The sequence below is a fragment of the Myotis nattereri genome, assembly GCF_964212035.1.
Source record: "Myotis nattereri genome assembly, chromosome: 7".
In the NCBI taxonomy this organism is placed as follows: Eukaryota; Metazoa; Chordata; class Mammalia; order Chiroptera; family Vespertilionidae; genus Myotis; species Myotis nattereri.
In genome coordinates, this window is record NC_138082.1 from 28,662,476 (window position 1) to 28,684,135 (window position 21,660).

Below are 21,660 nucleotides of genomic sequence, written 5' to 3' on the forward strand. Positions count from 1 at the left end.
GTTTAATTCAGCTTCACTGTTATCTGGGTGAGGATGGTTTGGGCTACAAGTAACAAAAAACATAATTAGAACAAGGTTAGTCCCAAAGTTTTCTATTCAGTGGCCAGATGGCTCAAGCACCTGGGATTTGGGGGCTTTCCCTCTGCCCTCCTTGTTGGCATCTGTCCTGGGTATCCTTCCCAGTTGCCAGATGATTGACACCATTTTCTTAGTTTTAGTATCTTGCCATCTCTTTTTATCTCATCAAGTCCAGGAGAGAGCTTGCTGCCCCTCCTATTTCCATTTGCCCCATCATTTTAGCAGTTCTAGCCCTGCTAACAATGGAATTATCTATCACTTTCCCCCTTTATTTTTCTCTATCTGCCCACCAAATCATAAACATTTTCCTTAGTTAAAAAACAAATTTTAGCTAGCCAGTTTTATTGCCATTTTAATATATCATCTATAATTTAATTACTCCCTTTTCACACAAAAAAACCCAAACTTCTAGCCCTGACTGGTTTGGCTCAGTGGATAGAGCATCGGCCTGAGGACTGAAAGGTCCCAGGTTCGATTCCGGTCAAGGGCATGTACCTTGGTTGCCGGCACATCCCCAGTGTGGGGTGTGCAGGAGGCAGCTGATCGATGTTTCTAACTCTCTATCCCTCTCCCTTCCTCTCTGTAAAAATCAATAAAATATATTTAAAAAACAAACAAAAAGCCCAATCTTCTAGTTATTTACCTTGGCTTTCTTTGCCCTATCAGATAATTTCTTTCTAAAATACAAAGAAAAATATATCCAAACATTTACAAGACTTGCATAAATTAGTTCATTTGGTAAGAGAAATAAAGTAGGAATTACTATAGCCTTAATTTAGAGCCGATAAAACATGCCTGGGAAAGGGAGGGCAGTTTGCCCAAGATCATTTGGCCAATAGATGGCCGGACATGAACTCAAACCTAGAAAGGCTGTGTCCTACCAATAGCCCAATGAAGCTATTAAATGGTGATGTGCTGCCTATGAGTTTTCCCACTTGGTTATGGACTGTCATGTTTGGTTTTTCCTTTGGTCTGAATTCCTTTTGAATCCCTTGAATAAATACATCTTAAAAATAAACATCATGATGCATGGTGCTTTATTCCAATTAATAAGAGTTTAATTTTTGTATCTTTGTTGTGCATATAATTATTTTGTAATCCAGTCCCAGTTCCAAATGGCCTGATAACTACAAATTCACTCTTATCCCAGCCATTATATTGTAACAAATTAGAAATATTTCTTGTAAACATCACAGACACTAAATAAAAAAGCAAAAAAAGAATAGCTTTTGGAGTTATAAAGAAACAAATGCTCAGATTCTTATTGTTCATATAACAACGTAGATAGTGAAAAGGTAGATACAATAATGATTTAGGAGCTGCATTCAGTATTAGGAAGACCTGTGTGAGGTTATAAAAGCAAGCTGTTCATTCGAAACTGGAAGTTTTTCTACCCTGTAACAAGAGCCACAGTAAGAGGGGGCCCCACCCATTATCACCACAGAATTCATTTCACAAATGCAGGTGTTGGGAACCACTCTTTCAAAGACGAACACTCCTTCTAAGACAATGGGAACAAAGACAAAGACATAAGTTTATAAAACAGGGCCCCCATATATTAAAATGTGTATTAGTAATTGCTTAATAAAATGGCCTAACCTGAATATAAAGACATATAAAATGAAGAATCTGAAACAAAAGCATTAGAAAATGTACAGGAAAAAAGACCACAGAGCCAGTGAATTGAGCTAATTTTGTTTATGAAATTGATGCTTTATTCGATGAATATACTTAAACAATAACACTATAGGGAGGGATTTTTTCCTCTTTGATTTATGTAACTGTATTCCTGACTCTAGATATTTCTTGAATGGTCATTATTTATTACAAAGGATTGCATTTTTAAATGCAGTTTGTTAAATCCAAGGCAAGTGATCAATTTTCCCAACATTGTACAGGTTTTATTTTTCATTTCCAAGATACCAATTGCATTAGTTATCATGCTAATACTCATATGTAAATACTCATATATTTTTTCATTGAGAAAAAGACAGAAGCTATAAAGATATTGGTGTTAGCTCATTGGGTATATTTGAAGTTGGATTATATCTTTCAACAATCATTTATTGTTTCTGAGACTCTAAGCCAAGAGCTATGTTTACAAGCAATGTAATTAGTTTTTTAGTGGACAAGCAAGCTATGGAAGTTGTGTTTTTTTTAAAGTATATTTTATTGATTTTTTTTTTTTTACAGAGAGGAAGGGAGAGGAATAGAGAGTTAGAAACATCAATGAGAGAGAAACATTGATTCAGCTGCCTTCTGCACACCCTCTACTGGGGATGTGCCTGCAACCAAGGTATATGCCCTTGACCAGAATCGAACCTGGGGCCCTTCAGTCTGCAGGCTGATGTTCTATCCACTGAGCCAAACCAGTTAGGGCTGGAAGTTTTTCTTTTTTATATGTTTTTAATTGATTTTTTAGAGAGAGAGGAAAAAAGAGGGAGAGAATGAAACATCCATGAGAGAGAGATACATTGATCTGCTGCCTCCTGCATACTCCCTACTGGAGATCAAAGCCAAAACCTGGTTATGTGCCCTGACCAGGAATTGAAACAGTGACCTCTTGGTGCATGGGATGACACACAACCAACTGAGCTGCATGGGCCAGTACAGGGGTTTCTTTTCTTTTGTTCGTACTGAGTATATTTTTGACACCACTAGTTAGGTTTTGATGTTTGGTATGATAACCAATGCAATTGACATCTTGGAAATGAAAAATAAAACCTGTACAATGAAAAAAGTGAACCTTGATAGGAAAACACTCGCTTATTTTGGCAAAAAATCTGACCCAGAAAGGGAAGATCCAGTTGGTAATTGATGCTTTTCAAATTATAAGACCTAGAAGTTCTCAAAAAAGTTTTCTCTGAAGAATTCATGGTTTGATGCTTTCCAGCGTTACTTTGGTTGTGCAAGGGTAGCCTCTATTCAGGAAGGTCACCATGACGGCTACCCTGCCATTTTAGGGTAAACCCAATGGAGATCAATCATTATAACATCTGGAAGACTTCACCTTTGAGTTGGCATGACTTGGAGTCTTTTGCTAACACTTTTTGCTACTCTCTTACATCTATCCTCTGAAATATCCTGGTTTTTATAAGAAATCCCAGGATGGATATTGGCTTAGAACAGTGATTTTCAGCCTTTTTCATCTGGCACACAAACTAATTACTAAAATTCTGCACCATACCAAAAATATATATTTTTTGCTGATCTGACCAAAAAATAGGCATAATTTGATTCATTCATACTAGGGAGCTATTGTTGTGTTGACTCTTGTCATTTTTTTTTAATTTGACAATCTAAGGGAAAAGAGGTCAATGCCTCTGACTAAATAATCAGGTATTGCATGATTTTTTTCCTTTTAAATAAATCTTTATTGTTCATATTATTAAGTTGTTCCCCTTTTTTCCCCCCATAGCTCCCCTCCACCCAGTTCCCACCCCACCTTCTGCCCTTACCCCCTCACTGTCCTCATCGATAGGTGTACACTTTTTGTTGCTGGGTCAAAGGTCATATATATGGAAAATGTAGCTATTTCCATCTGCAACGTGTCCCTTTGTTCGGAAAGTTCTCTCACGACTTGTTCACGCTCTACTCAGAAAGGGTATGGAGACACGTAAAGGCTTTTTAAAATAGTGTGTCCTCTTATGTTTAAAATGAAGATTTCACTACCCAAAGTGAGGAGAAAGCAACACTACAGCTGCTCTCGCCCCTCTCGCCCTCCGGGTGATACTTGTGTGTGGGACTGTGCACTGGTTCGCAGGCCGTCGACGAAGCCGTCTGGGCAGCTCGCATGGTTCCGCTGGCTTCCCTGGAGCCGTCACAGCCTCACAGGGGCCGTCGAAGCCTCACAGGTGCCATCTCAGCCTTGCAGGGGCCATCTCAGCATCACAGGGGCTGTCTCAGCCTCACAGGGGCCAGCACAGCCTCACCGAGGCCATCGCAGCCTCACGGGGACCGTCTCAGCCTCGCGGGGGCTGGTGCAGCCTTGCGGGGGCCGGTGCAGCCTCATGGGGGCCGTTTCAGCCTTGCGGGGGCCATCGCAGCCTTGCGGGGGGTGCTGCATCCCATGTTGGGGGTGAAGGTGTGAGACAGAAGCTCCTCTTGCTGTCTGTCCTGCTGCTCCCTTGAGTATCGCCGATGCTGGAAGTTTCTGAGAGCAGTCTACAGGTGCTGGACATCATACTTTAACTGGTCAACACAAAGTTTGGCATTCTGTCTTTTGTTGGGCGGCTCCTTGCTGGACAAAATCTCCAGGCATTCTTGCTGGCTGAATATCTGGTGTGCTTGCTTGGATTTCGTTTTCTACTAAGTGCAAACACTACTTGTTTGCCGTCTCCTGGCATCCCATGTGAGACTGGATCTGGTGGACCTGCTTGTGTGTTTGCTGGTTCAGTAGTTCCATGTCACTGGCCCAGCCGGGTCCAGCTACAGCTTCCTCCGAACCTGATTCTGCTTCTTGAGTGTGTCCCTTGTGGATGCGAGGAGTTGAAATCTTCAGTTTGTTGGGTTAAGCTGCAAAAGCGCAAGTGGTTCCTTTTGTGCCACTGGCACAGCTTGGGTGGGGATGTAAATTGAGTAGGGTGGGGTTTCGGGGGATCACCAGGGCAGAGCAAACAACAATGGTGTCTCCGTGACTCCTCACCTCTCCGCGTCCCCAAGTGCCGGCGAGCAGCTCTGAGAGAGAACGAGGCCATCCCGCCTCTCCCTGTAGGGGTCTGGGACCTCAGAATCCCGCCCCAAACAAGCTCAGTGGATTCGAGAGTTTGTAACCCCTTCCAATTGAAAAAAACCCCGCATCCAGTTGCAGCCCACCTGGTGCGTGACTCCGTACCTCTGTTCTTGGCGCCTCTGCACATCTTACTCAGTCTCAATGCTCTTCTTTCTTTCCTTCCAGTTGTAGAACTTCCACTGGGCCAGCTTTCCCATGGTTCTGAATGATAGCTGTTTGTCTTATAGTTGGTAGTTTCAATGTTGTTGTGGGAGGCAGCACGCACAGGTCTGTACCTTACACCGCCATCTTGGTTCTCCCAGGTATTGCATGTTTTAAAACTTCCTGTGGCAAGTTGAAAATCGCTGGCTTAAAATATGGAGGATAGTTGATAAAGTTGTGTGTGTGTGGGGGGTACTTTTTGAATTCTGCACATCAAGGCCAAACCATCATTTTCTCTTAAGTTTGAATTTTCAGGTTCTATTACCTAGATCTTAATGAGTTTATGATGATTTGTGGGCATGCAGGAGATGGGAACCCTAGAGCAGTTATATAGAAACTAGAGGCCCTGTTGCACAAAATTCTTGCAAGAGTAGGCCTTCCTTCCCCCAGATGCTGACACCTGCTTCCCTCTGGCACCCAGGACCCGGACTTTCCTTGCAGCCCTGGCTTCATCTGGAAGGTTGTCTGGATGGACATCAGGATGGTTGTCCAGTCTAATTAGCATATTATGCTTTTTTTTTATTATAGATTGTAAGTGCAATGAAGACAAGGACAGATGCTGATTTTACTTTTTGGGAAATGTTGGATGCACCTCTTTAAACAAAGTTGCCTCTGCTACTACTTTTTTGGGTCTGTGGGATCTTCATCAGATAACTACTGCAATACATTAGATATCTGTGTTTCCTTCTGAGCAATGTAGAACACACTTTTTACTGCTCTTACCAGTAGCATTGAAAACTAGAAAATGTTGCTGTGTTTTAAAAACAAATAAGCTCACAGGCTTTATGCTTATTTATTCTCTTATCTCAGTAGGTGGCAGTATTTATCTTTTGGCAGAAACATTCTTTCTTGCTTCTTAATAGCTACAAATGAAAGGTATAAAGAGTAAACTTCATGTCCTTCAGTCAGGGTTATGTGAGGATATATAACAATGCTCAGTGGTATGGCTTAAAGTTTAGGACCATCTTGCCATATCTGGGGCAAATGACATATCTCATTATACCTGAAGCACTGTGGAGACATTTTCCATCTATTTCTGAGGACACAGACCAGTAAGGAAGAAATAGCTCTATTTCTCTCTATGGATTTCTCTGCTGAAATCCATTTTACACTTAGTCATTTTATAATGACTCAATCCATCTGGAATCCAACGTTTAATGATGTCTTTTAATATTAATATTTGATCAGAGTGTGACATGGATTTGTTTTGATGTTTGAATAAAGTTTATTGTAATTCTAGTGGATTAAGAATCTAAGAATTGTGGACACTTTAAATTTTATTATTTTAACAACTGTAAATCAAAAGGGTCAAACTGATTTGTGTTTGGTTATTAAAGACAAAAAGTAAATCTGGAACCAAACTACTAAAGACTACTTATCTATAAATGTGTCAAGGGAGACCATCGGCTGTCACTCTCATTGCAGCAGGTGTTCAAAGTGTTAAAGGGAGTCAATTTCATAGAGTAAAAAGATGCAATATTGAGATAGTCTCCACTTGCCAAGTGTTCTATTCAGGTGGAAATTGAGCGACTTTCTACTTGGTCTGCAGGTACATTTGGCAGCCCTTGGTTGGCAGCAAGAGGGCAGCAAGCAGTTTGAGACATTAAAAAAAAAAAAAGGATTGTTCACTGGTGTAGGCGGGAGGTTTTCTGTGGTAGCCATTTCCTGGAACAATTGGAGGGAGGGTGTCAGTGGATGCTTCGTTGCCATTAAGTTGTCATAATGATCTTTATTTGAGGGGGGAGTGCCTGTCCTGATAGCCACTCAGGCGTGACAGAAATTTGTCTTTAAAAACATAGACTCAGGAATTGGAATACCTGTTTTAATACCTCAATCACTTCTTGGTTGTGGTATCTTGATAATTCAAACACCCCTTGACTCAGCTATAAAATGGGACTAAAAATAGTATGGGATTTATATTTTTAAAAAAATATATTTTTATTGATTTCAGAGAGAAGGGGAGAGGGAGAGAAAGATCAACAATGAGAGAGAATCATTGATCAGCTAACTCCTACTGAGGATTAAGCCAGCAACCTGAGCATGTGCCCTGACTGGGAATTGCACCATGACCTCCTGGTTCACAGGTCAATGCTCAATCACTGAGCAACACCAGCAGGGCAGTATGGTAGCTTTAAATAGTTCAAGAAATACATAAAGAGCCCGATATATCAGACACAATTAATGGGTAGCTAATATTATTTGTGGACACTGCTTAATGATTTGAAATTAAAGAATTTAAGAATTGAAAAAGAATTTGTACATTCAATGCACATTTTCTCATTAATGACGATGGCTTCGGATATCTCTACAGTAGACATAAAAAAAAACACCTTCCAATTCACCTTCTCCCAGGAAACTGAAAGGGAGTAAAATAAATGCAGTCAGTATTTTCATCTTATCTTGCATGAATTCTTATGGATTCAGGCATGTGAATAAAAATTTGGTTCAGTTTAATAAACAAGTGGTCTTGGCTCTGAATCTTCCCAGATTTTCAGTAGTTCCCCTCCTTTGCAAATCTGTGTTCTGAGTAAAAACCTGTCAAGCCTGCACAGCCATCAAAATCATTGTTGACAAGAAGATTCAAATATCACTAAGTGGAATTTCAAAATTCTTCCTAGAACCCCCTTTCAGTACTTGAGAAGATAATTAGAAAAATTAAAGGGAATTTGTCAAATACTTAAAAAAATATCTGAAAGCTAGACATATTCCCTAGGGTGTTCTGATGGTTCTATTAAAATTTCAGTGATTCTTACATATTGGAAGAGTTGACAAATGTCCTCAGATTTGAATTTTAATTATTCATAGTGTCAATCAAAGAAGCCAGTGGTCCTCTGTAGACACAATCATAGGTACACTTCCCCTTGGCCCTTCCAGTGCGTTGACCTGTATCGTTTTTGGCGTGGGTTTATGCCAAATGTATGATGATCCTCTTGAATCCTTTGAGATGTGACTCCTGGTTTAGTATTTTTCTTCATATAGATACTTTATTTGTAGGTCTATATCAGGCACATTCTCTTGTCTTTAATTATGGAGATGGCAGTTTGAAGGGGGAATGCCTGCATTTTTGCTCAATGCAGATGTGGTTTTTCCCTATTTTCCTGAAGGAATGCACTTCCTGTAGTGGAGGGTGATGCTGGGTATTTTCCCCAGGCAAGAGGAAACTTGTCTTCTATGTATGCCTGAGGCAAAAGGAGATGTGCGCTTTTTTCCTAGGCCAGAACATCTCCAATAGAAACTAGAGGAGCAGGTGCAGTTACTAACTCTTGGATTACCCTGAGCAAATAATTAGGCTGAATTATATGAAATTGTTAAATTTGACAAATTTTAATCTTAAGAAAACTAATTTTATGTGGTTCAACCTAAAATATTGCTGTAACTGTGCAAGGTGAGACATTTTTTGTCTGGGCTTGTCTTCAAACAAATCCCTGATGGTGGCCCATTCCCCCCACTACAGACTGGTGTCTTCCTTCTGCTGAGGGCAGATGGCAAGATCCACACAAAGGCTGATGAGCTTGGAGTCAGTATATGATCCTGGGAGAGAAAACCCACTTCACAGGGTATGTGATAAAGAGCTCGGACTTTGGATTAAGACAGTGCTTAACTTGTAGTCCTATAAAATGGAAATACAATTCCTATACCTATAAAATGGAAATACAATAACAATGAAATCGGTTATACATGAGAAGAAAAACCAGCTTACAAGGCCTGTGGTATAGTTGGCAGCTAATAGGTGTTCTTGACCTTCTCTTTCTCCACTGAGAATGTGCCATTTCAAGGTTGGAATCAGGGCTGTCTTGTGTGATGGAAGAGATGATCTTGCATGAACTGCCCTTCTTGACATGGGCAAGGGCAGCTCCTCTGTCTTTCTGGCTGCCATGTGCCCGCACTGCAGCCCTGACCCTTCCCTTCTCAGATGTGCTTTTCAGCCACAAGCTCAGGTTTTACGGACTCCCTTGGGAAAAGCAGGTGGCCCGTGTTTAAAATAGCCTCAGCTGTTTTTTGTTTGTGTGTTTGTTTTTAAGTATTTGGGCTAATGCTCAATTCTAATTTAGTATTAATAAAATTTTTTATGCATTGGCTATATGTACACACCTTGTTTCAGGCTATCTTTTAAACATGTATAAGGTATTTTTAGATTTGGTTTGAAGGAGAAAAATAGAAATAGGAGAATATGAATATACCTATATATCTATGTCTATGTCTATGTCTATCTCTATCTATAGCTGCATCTGTAATGTTAATGTAAAAAAAAAAAGCATTAAAACCTGTAAAGAATTTTTGTGAGTTTATTTGAGCCAAACTGTCGACAATTGCCAGGAAGCAGAATCTCAACATATGGAGATAGTGCTCCAGAGAATGGCAGTTTTTTACCCTGTTTTATACATTACAGTCAAAGGAGAAGATGTAAGTGGGTTACATGAATCCATTGGTGACTGAATTGCTTTGGAAATAGGTTAAAGGAGGTAATAGGTTTAATAGGTAAACTCAAAGGGATTTCCAGTTTGAGGTGTCTTGTTTTCTTTTCAAAATTAGCTTGACAAGTGTAAAGCTTTAATTTTAAATACAATTTTGATATTAACTCTATTGAAAACACAATGACAAATGTGTTACCATGTGGAAATGTATTTCTTGAAGGAAGCTGCCCTAAATTACTTTAGCAATCTCTTTTGATAAACCTTTAGCCACATGTGTATATTATTGAGAAATCAAACCAGCAGGAAAGATAATTTTATATGGGTTGATGTCTTTAGTTTTAAAATAAGGAAGATGAAAAATAGTACGATTTTTAGATACAGCCTGGTGTGACCAATGGTCCGTGACAGAGCCCTGGTGGAAAATTGTTCTCCTGTGCTTGGAGTTTCTGATGAAAGTCTCCAGTTTGAGCAACGGATTCACCCTTGTTTATATTTCCGCCATAATTCTGCATGGACCATTTTGCACCAAAAGTTAGCATTTCTTCATAGGAAATGTCAAACTCATATGCACACAGTAACACACACATGCAGACAAATACTTTATCTATAATAATAAAAGCATAATATGCTAATTAAACCAGACGTCCTTCCAGACGACCTTTTAGACGATGCCAGGTTGTGAGGGAAGCCCGGATCCTGGGTGCCAGAGGGAAGGAAGCCAGTGCCAGCAGCTGGGGGAAGGAAGGCCTACTCTTGTACAAATTTCGTGCATCAGGCCTCTAGTGTAATTATAAAATTGAACAGGGTAAAAGGGAAGTAAAGATATCATTGACCATGATAAACGAGAAAAAAAGAAGATAAATAGAAAGAAAATATATTTGCAGACCAGAATGCTAAGGGGCTTAGAGGACTAAAGTGCCTCCATCCCTGCCAAAAGCCCCTTCACATCAGCCTAAGAGATCTATACAGTGTTTGCACTTCAAGATAAGCACCTTTTTCTACTAAACTGTCCCTCCCTTATGGACATCCTGGACCTGTCGATATGTAACTGGCCAATCAATGGCTCCATGCTGCCTGTCACTACTTGAGCCAATTAAGCAGAGACAGGGTTGAATCATAGAGTTTATTCCAATACTGCCTGCAGTACGGGAGAGCAGCAGGTCATCCACAAAAATCTGCTCTGCACCCCACCATGAGCCAGTTGCTTATATTGGGTAGAGGAACAAAGATTACATGGGAAAGTAGGCAAAAGACTATGCCAAATGGGCAGTTTACAGAAAATGGGGGTTGGAGTTTTGCAGTGCCTGCTGGGATACAAGGGCTAGGGATCTTCAAAGGGTTAGTGATATGCAAAAGGGCTGGGGTCTTCAAAGGGCTGGTGATTCTGGTTTCTGCAACAAGGTTGTTAATCTTCCCATGATAATGGGCTGCTCCCTGATGGGGAGGATGGGCTGCACTTCCAGGTGAGCTCCCAGGTCCTGTGTGTAACTGCCAGCCAGGTTAGAATGTGCCTTCTTTAATCAGAATAAAACAATCAGGGTTAACAGAGCACGATTAATATTTCTTATAATTACAGCTGATTCACAACTTTCTGTTTCTGCCCCTATCAAATATTTGCATACTCAACTGAGTATGTGCTATAAAATATATTTTTCTCAAGCTCACATTAACAATTTCATATATATATTCTTTCAGTGCAGAGTTTCGTCAATTGAGGGCATTTTGAGAGGCTAATTTGAAAGTGTATTTTTTAGTATTTAAAGTGGATTCTGATTTTAAAGTTACCATGTTGATGCTAAATAATTATTTCCGGGTATGCTGGATGAGCACCAGCATGTGGTACAACTGAGGTAAATTAATGCACAATTGTTCTAGGGAGATCTGCTTTGTGAATTATGTTTTCACAAGTGATTATTAATAAATATGCCTGAACTGGTCAGAAAGAGACTATAGGGGAAAATTATATTCATATTCTGGAATTTATGTCTTCTCTATATAATAAAATTTTTGATCAATTATGCTTGCCACATTGTATTAAAAAGAATCTGAGAATGACCTACTTTGAGGATGTGAAAGGATTATCTTTTCTCTCAGTTATTAAATAAAAACAAAATTTATTAGTCAATTATCCCATAGTTTGCCTCAACTGTGAAACAGTGTGAGCAGATAAATCACTGTTCACTGCCTGGTGCACCTGTTTTCTTAAAATGGAGCAAAGAAAAGAGGATTCACATTTCTATTGCTTTGAGTTTTTATGGGATAGTGGTTTTGAAAGCATCTTTTGTCCAAATATTCCGGATCTTCTGTCATAACCACCTTAATTGGATAAAACAGTCACTTGGGATTTAGATGCATTTTTAAAGTTGTTGGTACTGATGAAAGGGAAAAGTAAATACATTTACATTTATCATGAGATATCTAGACATGGCAAATGATTTGTAAAGTTTGTCATACTTAAACTTCACAAAATCCCTGGAATTTAAGAAGTTAAGTAAACCAGTTAGTGATGACAGAGCAGGGATTTGAACCTTAAAGATTTGCTTTAAAATCTTGTACACTTTCCAATATACTTTACTATTTTTATTAGTTATGAATTCCTCTTCATTTTGCAAATTATGGCCTCTAGATGATAAAAAGTGTGGTATATATACATATATGTACATATACATATATACATATATGCATATATATCAAAAGAATATATATGATATACTTTCTTGAGATGTGTATATTTATATTTATATGTATTAATAATTGCTCAAATTTCACTACATTTTTATCTTCATTTGTGTCCCGAAGCACCTTTATTTATTTTAATTATTTTTGGGAAGTATTTCTTGTCAGCTCAAAATTTACTCATCTTATTCTGTGTCAGGACCACCCACTGTGCAAATCATTCATTTAGTAAGTATTTTTGAATGCCTACTTGGTACCAGTTACTGGGGATGAGTTAAAGGCTGGTTTTCCAGAACTTCCAGAGCTGCAAGGCCTGATGATACTGAGTGACTTTCTACTTACATCCTTATGTCTCACTTTGTTTCCTATGAAAACAGTTTTTATTTGCAGACCCACCCTCCACAGGGCTTAGATACCTGTTTGTGGAGGTAATATAGGGGGCAGGTATCATACTATTCTCTGTTGTCTTTCTCTGTTTAACTTATAAACCTCTCACTCTTTGTAAATCATCTCTACTGAGACCTTACCACTGCATCAGGTACTCTCAGACATGCCTGTATATCCAAAATGTTCTAAAGAAAAAGTTCAAATATGTTTGATTTGGGGTAGTATATTGTTTTAAAAATACATTTAGAATGTGTTCTATCATGAGTTTTAATTTTCCTAACTTCCACTCAATATTCCTATTCAGCTTTACACATGATATTTAAAGTTAGCATTGCCATCATCTTGCAGCTTGTTAAAAGTGCAGAATTTTTGCTCCCACCCTAGACCGGCTGAATCAGAATCTGCATTTCTGTTGACAATTCCACCACTTAACAAGATGTCCATGATTTGTATGCATCTTGAAGTTTGAGAAGCTTTGGTCTTTATTAGTCTACCATCTCCTGAATTTATGTTTTAGGTAATGGTGAGCTAAGTCACTTGAACCAAACCTCCAATGATATAAATAAAAAGAACTGGATAAAACACAGAATGAGGCAGTCTAGACTGAAAAACTTCTCAGATCTCAGATGTTGGTGTGTCAGAAGCAAGCAAAACTCCTCCTTAAAAGAAGTACTTGTCATAGTTTTAAAATAGAATGTCTAGCAGGTTTTCAAAGACACCAAATGCACAAGTGTGCACTCAGACATGAGTGAGAGGCAGCAAAATAATAGACAATAGGAAGAGCCCTACTGTGACTGCAGATTTAGGAATTATCAGAGACTATAAAACAACTGTGATTGTTATGTGTAAATAAATATTAAAAAAAGAAAACTTGAAAATATCTGTAGGGAATAGGAAACTATAAAAAGTGATATACAGATTACAAAATAAAACCCAAATAGAAATTTAAGCACAATGGATGGGTTTCATAACTTAGCTAAAGAGAGAATTTATAAACTTGAAGATAGGGCAGAAGAAATTACCCAGCATAGAGAGATACCCAAAGAGTGGATAAGAAACAGGAGATGCAGTGTAAAGATCTAACCTATTTAATTGGGCTACTTAGACACACATATTTAAGAAAAATCTTAAAATCTATTTTTTAAAAAAATATTTTTATTGATTTCACAGAGGAAGGAAGAGGAAGAGAGTGATAGAAACATCAATGATGAGAAATAATCACTGATTGGCAGCCTCTTGCACAGCCCCTACTGAGGATGGAGCCTTTAATCTGGGCATGTATCCTGATGGGGAATCATATTATGACCTCCTGGTTCATGGATTGATGCTCAATCACTGAGCCACATGGGCTGGGACATAAATTTTATTTTTAAAGAAGAACAAAGGCAAAATTTTCTATTACTAGGCTATATAACAAACAACTTAGAGGTACAAAGCAATTTTATTATGATAAAAAAATTCTGTAGGGTAGGAATTTAGATAAGACACAGCTGGATGGTTTATCTTTGCTCCATGATATGTGGTGCTTGGGCTGGATAACTTGAAGGCCAGGTTCACTGTGATTGTCAACAGGAATGCTTATACTTGGTCTCTCCAGCATGATGATTTCAGTCTCATCTGAGTTTTTATAAAGCAGCTGGATTCCCTCATAATGAGTACCCAAGAGCACCATGAAGATGCATGGAATTTAATTAGCTTCAGAAGTCATTTAGCATCACTTCCGCCAAACACTTTTGTGTGAAAATGTCCGAGGCCCACTCAGATTCAAGTGCAGGGGACATAGACACTGCTCAGTTGAATTAGTGTTAAACAACCTATGGCCATTCTTTAAAAATCTACGTATCAAAACCATAAAGCTGTCTATATAAGCTAAGGGCAGCTCTTAAAGGCATGAATTATTGTGATGACTTAAGTTGGTTTGGTATTTTCATGGTGCTTTATAGGGCTATCAGGTTTTAGAGGAGAAATGCCAGGCTTAAGTGCATTTTATTCTACAGAAAGATAGCTAGATAATTTTTGGAGAGATGTTTAATCAATTTCTCAACTACTTAGCTCCAAAATGAATTAAAATGTTCAAAAAGATTGTCAGAATGATTTTTCCAATATTTAGGAAGAAATACATTCAGGAAACCTCAATTCAATAGAACTATGTGTGATACCACAAATACTTAGTGAACAAGATAGAGAATGGAAAATAAAAATAAACAAATAATCCCTTTCATCCTTAATGAGAATACAATAGTCAATCAATCCTTTCTTAATTCTCTAGGCTCAGTCATATGCCACCCTCCCCCCACCCCCAAATCACCACTGTTGCCAATGAAATATAAACTGGTGATTGGTTGAACCTAGGATGTGTGCTGATCCTTGGAGGCTGGAAAGGTATAAGTTTTCCTGTAAATAAGTAGATACAAGGATGGACATTGGGAGTCATTGGGACGGGACAAGTAGATACTAGAAGAGGCTTTATCAAGTGCCCATGATAAGAAATATATATTTGGGGCAGAGAAAACAGATTGTGTAAGGTTCTTCATGATCATTTGTGGGGAAATGGCAGGAACTGTTATGGCTGGAGTAAATAATATCTATAACCTGTGACCACCAGAACCACAGGAAGCAGACTATAATTATGTTGCACTGAAAGGTGACTACATAATCGTTTTACTATTGATGCTCTTTCAAAATAAAGCAGAAACCTGTATTCTAATGGAACTGTGAGACTGGGAAAATATAGAGAATACAGAGGTATTACATAAAAGTTTTGTGAAAATCTTTTTTTATGTTCTCCTGGATTTTAGCAATTCTACTTTAAGCTAAAGTTGACTATCCTCAATTATCGGTTCTGTTCATGGGTTCATGAACTTGACACTTGAAAGCTTCCCCTGAGAATCACCTGCCAAAAGTATGCTTTGCCCAACTGAAAACTAGATTTATAAATACTTCAGCCTGTTTTAACCCTGCCTCTGTAGACTCAGACCTCATTTATCAAGCTGGCATCAATTAGGATGACCTTTCCAAAACAGAGTCAAGGATTCTGGAATCACATTGACACTGTACCTTGGCTACTACCTTGCTGATTACAAAGCATGTTTATGACTGTTGTCAAAATTAATACTGTCAACCCTGTAATGAAGGTGTATTGATGCTCATTTTATAGACAATAAACTGAGGGTCAGAAAAGTTAATGATTTTTCTAAAAATACACAGATAGTCAGTGTCAAAGGAGACTCAAGACCAGATTCCCTTATCCCAAATCCAGCACCACTTTGGCTGTTGTCTTTTCCTGTCATGAATAGACATAATTAGAAGCTCTCACTTGTTAAAGTATGGTTTCAATCATAGAATCTAAATTATATTTTGAGCTACTGTGTGTAACTGGAAATATAGCAATAGTTTGCCTATATGCAGAATGTTAGAATAATAGAAAGTATAAGTAACCTACTTTCAAAAAAAATGTGTGTAAAACACTGCATTGCTTGGATGGATCCCACATCTTAGTTATACATTCAAGGTATTTCACATTTTGTAAAATAATTTCTCCCATTTGTGTCCTATATTATCTTGGCTATGAGACCCCATCCCTTCACCTACACTCTTCCTGTTGCTTAGAATTATCTTCCTTATACTTCTTCCATTTCTGCTTTTCCAAATATGACCTCGGCTTTATATGTCCACTTTAAGGTGCTGTCTACTACACAGAACCTTAAAGTCATTATTTTCCCACTAGCCACTTAAGCATATCTGAGCGGAGAGGAAAATTCCAGAGAGAAGACCCAGCTGAGATGATGGGGAAAGAGGAAAGCTTCGGTGCAAATAAGATTATCACTGTTCAGCATGAGAGTGTCCAAGTTTACTGCAGACACTGCGATAGGTGACTGTGTTTGAGCTATTGTTGGTATCGACCTAAGTGGGTTGCCTATTAGATATTTTGAACCAAGAGCAAGAGACTTAGATGGGGTGAGGGGAAGAGAGGAAGAGATTGGGTAGAAAATGGGGGAGGGGCTCATTGGCTGCAAGAAGAAGTAAAGGTAAAGTTGGAGTTGCATCTCCCACTTCAGGGGAATGTTAACAGTGACCCTTTAGGCTCTCCAGAACACTCATGCATGTATACCACGGGAGAGCAGATGTTTGGTGCAAAGAATTGCTACTGCACTTCCAGAGAAAGACAGAAACATTTGCCTTTTCCTTTCCCTCCCCCAGAGCCTAACACTCATGGAGATAGAAGCAGAGAAGCTAGAAGAGGAGGAAGAAAAAGAGCAGACACGGTGCCTCTTCCCAGTTTGAGCTCTCAGACCAAAGTCTGGCTGGAGATTGCGGGAAGGAAACAGACCTTTATATTGTACATAAAAGCCAGGCTATAAATTGGATTAGATTGCCTAGAGATCTAAGACTTAGTAATAAAAGTGATCAGAAACTGTGAGATCTGTCCTAGATTCACAATAGAGTCGCAAAAAGAAATTTGACAAAACACGGTTGGCCAAGTAAAGAAAGTTAAAAGTGCATTGTGTTTTTGTTTGCCTCATGTAATTCAGATTGTTTAATAAACCATTTACACTTGCACATTGGCTGCCAGATGCAAAGGGAGTGGAAAGGGGGAGAGAGAGTTAGTTCTCCAGACCTCTATGTAAATCCTTTCCCTTCAGTTTGGGCCATTTAAATTCCATGTCCATTCCTGAACCAGTAAGTGTTCCAATAAGGGAAGGCTGGGCTCTGATGAACTTAGTCCAGCTTGCATCCATCCTGGGCCCTGGGATGGATTCAGCTTCTCCTGCATCACATAGGTTATGTGGAGGAGGATGATTCCCACATAAAATCAGGTAAGGAGGAGAGGGAGAAGGGATGCTGCTGAGTAGACCACCAAAACTCTCCACTACATGGGGTGGGGGACACCATATGTGATAATCATCTATTTGCATCTTAGCAGTGACCCATGTAGCTGGCCAATTTCCTTTGGACTGCTCTATGCCAAGGATCTTCCCCACTACTTACAGTTAGGGGAAGTCCCCCAGGCCCAGACTTGGGAAAGGACGGGTATCACTTCCAGCATGTAATTGCTGACCAACAGGCCCTTGTGCTATGTCACTTCATCCTCCCTACCCTTCCCCTCTTTGGTTGCCTTAGGGCAGTGGTTCTCAACCTGTGGGTTGCGACCCTTTGGGGGTGGAATGACCCTTTCACAGGGGTCGCCTAAGACCATCCGAAAACACATATATAATTACATATTGTTTTTGTGATTAATCACTATGCTTTAATTATGTTCAATTTGTAACAATAAAATTGGGGGTCACCACAACATGAGGAACTGTATTAAAGGGTCGTGGCATTAGGAAGGTTGAGAACCACTGCCTTAGGGGAGCATACCTCTAACTCCTACCATGAGCCAACCTTGGCCTTTGTTACTTTGAAAACACCCTCTTGTTTATCTTTTTTATTTTCCTCTTACTGACTTCTGGAATCAAGCTGTAAAAAACAGAATTTAAAATTCATCTCCCAGCGTGTCTGTGATGTTCATTCTTTCTATGCTGGAGATGTGTCTGGCACACACTCCCTCTGTGATCCATTGAACCATCCTGCTCTGTAGTTCACTGTTTAGCTTTTATTTTGAACACATAAATGGCACAGCTTTGTTGCTGAGAATGTTTAACATAATATGACTTTAAAAAGTTAATATAATATCTTAAAAGTGATTTTAAAAGCCAAACAAGTTTTTATTTGTAATTTAAGAAGAAAGTTTGATTGAAATTTTAAAGCTTAAGTAAACATAAGCTGCGTTCATTCAGGTCATCTGATTGAGGACATCTGTACACTTTGCCTTAAAAGTAAGTATTTACCTGAAGGCAGTTTAGGGGCTTGACCTAGGAGTATAATCTCCTTGCATGGAGGTACTCTCAAACAGTGAAGCCAACCTTCTAGTCATCAACTCCACTGTCAATGTCAAGTAAGTAACACAGAGTTTTGTTCATTGTTTTCTCTCCTTATTTGGGCACAGGAATGGTAGCTGAAAAAAATATGTGATTGAACTGACAAGGGGTGATTTGTGGTTCGTGACTCCGCTTCTTTCGCCCTCTGCATTGTCTATCCTTTGACAACCCTCACCTCTCATGCCTCCAATTTATGCCTATTTAAAACCTTGCAGCAGACATTTAGAGTGCGGGCTCTGGAGTTAATGTGACTGGGATGAATCCTGCTCTGCCTGTTTCTAGTTCTGTGACCTTAAGCAAGTTACTTATTTTCATCAAGCTCCAGGTTCTTCAATAACAAACTGGTAATGATAATGCCTACTTCACAGGGCTGTTGTGGAGATTAAATACGTTAATATACATAAAGCCCTTAAAATAGTGTCTGTGCACATATATAGCGCATTATATATGTGTGTGGTTATTATTATTACACTCTGATACCTTGATTAGGTCCTCTCACACTTCTGAATTTCAATTTCCTAAAAATGCTGGACCGTAAGTTTTTCCCATACTCAAATGAATTCCATGGGTCTGAACAGGGAGCACAGAGGGAGAACCATTAGGAAAATGTTGGCTAACAAACATTGGGCAGCAGCGTGCCAAGGCTGTCCTCTGTTTCCAGAATCTTCAGAGTCTGACATGCTTGGACTTCTGATGCTCATTAGCTGGTGTCATAACTTCCAACTTAAGGGCTTGCCAAAGCCTCCTTGCTTAGTCAGAAAAATTCATTTTCATCCTGGAATACGTTTATTTATTGTTAAATGTTATTTATTCATTAGTCAGAGTTCTGATGATGGCAGCTTTGACCTTGTCATTCTAAAAGACAAGACTCCATGCCTCAGGCAACAGTGAGTCTGGTGTTACCAAACCATGTGCTCATGCAGGGCAAGTAAATGAACCTGCAGCGACAGCAAGGGCTGGAGAAAGTTCAGGAAAGCTTATGAGGGAATGTACTGGAATCTTAGCCAAGGATGGTAAAATAGCCCGAGAGACAGGGGGCGGGAATGAGAGGAAACACTCAGATATTAAAGATGTATTGGCTCCTTGTCACTTCTGTTCTTTGGAGTAGAGTTAACTCTTCAACTCCTGTTCTCACCATTGCCTACTAGGTGCTTGCCAATGTTGCCATTGTGGCTTTAATTTGCAATTTACTGACGATTAGTGACGTTGTGCATCTTTTCATCTATGTATTGGCCATCTCTATGCCCTCTTTGGAGAGATGCTTTTTCAGATCCTCTGTCCATTTTTTAATGGGAATGTTTGTTTTTGGTGTTAAAATGTTTGAGTTATTAATAAATTTTGGATATTTACCCCTTATCAGGTGTATCATTGGTGAATATCTTCTTCCATTTAACAGTCTGTTTTTTCATTTTGTCTGTGGTTTCCTTTGCTGTGCAAAAACTTTTTAGTTTGATGTAGTCCCATCTGTTTATTTTTTCTTTTGTTTTCCTTGCTTAAGATATATCAGAAAAAATATTACTAAGAGCAATTTCAGAGTTACTGCCACTGTTTTCTTCTAGAAGTTTTATGGTTTTGGACCATACATTTTTTGTTTTTAATCTATTTTGAATTTATTCTTGTATATAATGTAAGAAGGTGGTCTAGTTTCTTTTCTTTTTTTGCATGTATCTGTCCAGTTTTCCCAGCACAATTTGTTGAATATACTGTCTTTATCCCATTCTATATTTTGCCTCCTTTGCTATAGATTAATTGACTGTATATAGGCATGGGTTTATCTTTGGGCTCTCTATTCTGTTCTATTGATCTATGTGTATTTTTATGGCAGTACCTGCTGTTTTGATTATGATAGCCTTGCAAAATAGTTCAGGTAGTGTAATACTTACAGCTTCATTCTCCAGACCCCTGACCTGTGACTTATCCTCAGCCTGATGCAGCGTAGGGCCTCTCCTGGAGCCCCTCCTGATAGTAGCCTGCGCTGTCCCATCGTGCCACCTCCCATGGCTCATCTTGTCCATCCCACTCTGCACACTGGTTCTTCCTAGTCTTTACTCATCTCTATAAAATAACCCCTTTTGAGACACTTGCATATCTCACAGTGGAGCATCCTCATCATTGTATAAGCTCCAACCACCATCGCAACAGTCCCTTTTCCCCTTTTGTAATAATCCTTTAAAATAGTCTCTCCTTGCCACTGTCCAGAGTTTGCTTTTTTTAAAAAAATATATTTTATTGATTTTTTTACAGAGAGGAAGGGAGAGGGATAGAGAGTTAGAAACATCAATGAGAGAGAAACATCGATCAGCTGCCTCCTGCACACCCCCTACTGGGGATGTGCCTGCAACCAAGGTATATGCCCTTGATTGGAATCGAACCTGGGGCCCTTGCGTCCGCAGGCTGATGCTCTATCCACTGAGCCAAACCAGTCAGGGCCAGAGTTTGCTTTTATATGACATGACTCTCTGACTGACAAAGATTTGTCTTTAAGGAAGCATATTCATACCTTCTGAGTATTGAATAAAGTGCTCAGGATACTCAATGACTTATGGCATAAATTCTAATAATTTATTTCCTGAATTCAGAGCATTGATCCATTTACATCTAAGACTGATGAGTTTACTAGTACCTCTTGTTTACTTTGAGTCTAGGTGGGTTTATCAGCAGGTCTGGAGATTCCTTGTTTGTCTTATGCCTTTCTCTTCTGTCCCTCTGATGTATTGCAAAGTCACAGTCCATGGGCCTTGGGAGGCTGGGGGAGACAATGTCTGGTTTTCAGGTTCTTGCTTGGACTCCCCAGATGAGGGGCTATAGGCTCTTCCTCCTCTACCCTAACGCCTCCTAGAGTCTCAGGCTCTGCCCCTTCAATGCATCACTTACACCAGTGTTCCTCAACCAGTGGCAATTTTGCTCCACAGGGGACCTTTGGCAATGCTGGGAGACATGTTTGGTTGTCATAACTGGGGGAGTGGTAACTGGCATCTAGTGGGTAGGAACCTGGAGTGCTGCTAAACTTCCCACAATGTGCAGGACAATGCTCTGCAACAAAGAATCATGCAGCCCCAAATGTCAATAGTGTCAAGGTTGAGAAATGCTGATTTACATGAATATTACTGTTCCTAACAAATTTAATCAAAGACCATTAAATTATTCAAAACCTGACAGTGAGTCAGCAAAACCTATCTAAGGGATATATCTATCTTCCTCCAATTACACTGTGGCTATTTTTCCTTTGAGGTCTTGGCGAAAAAAGGAT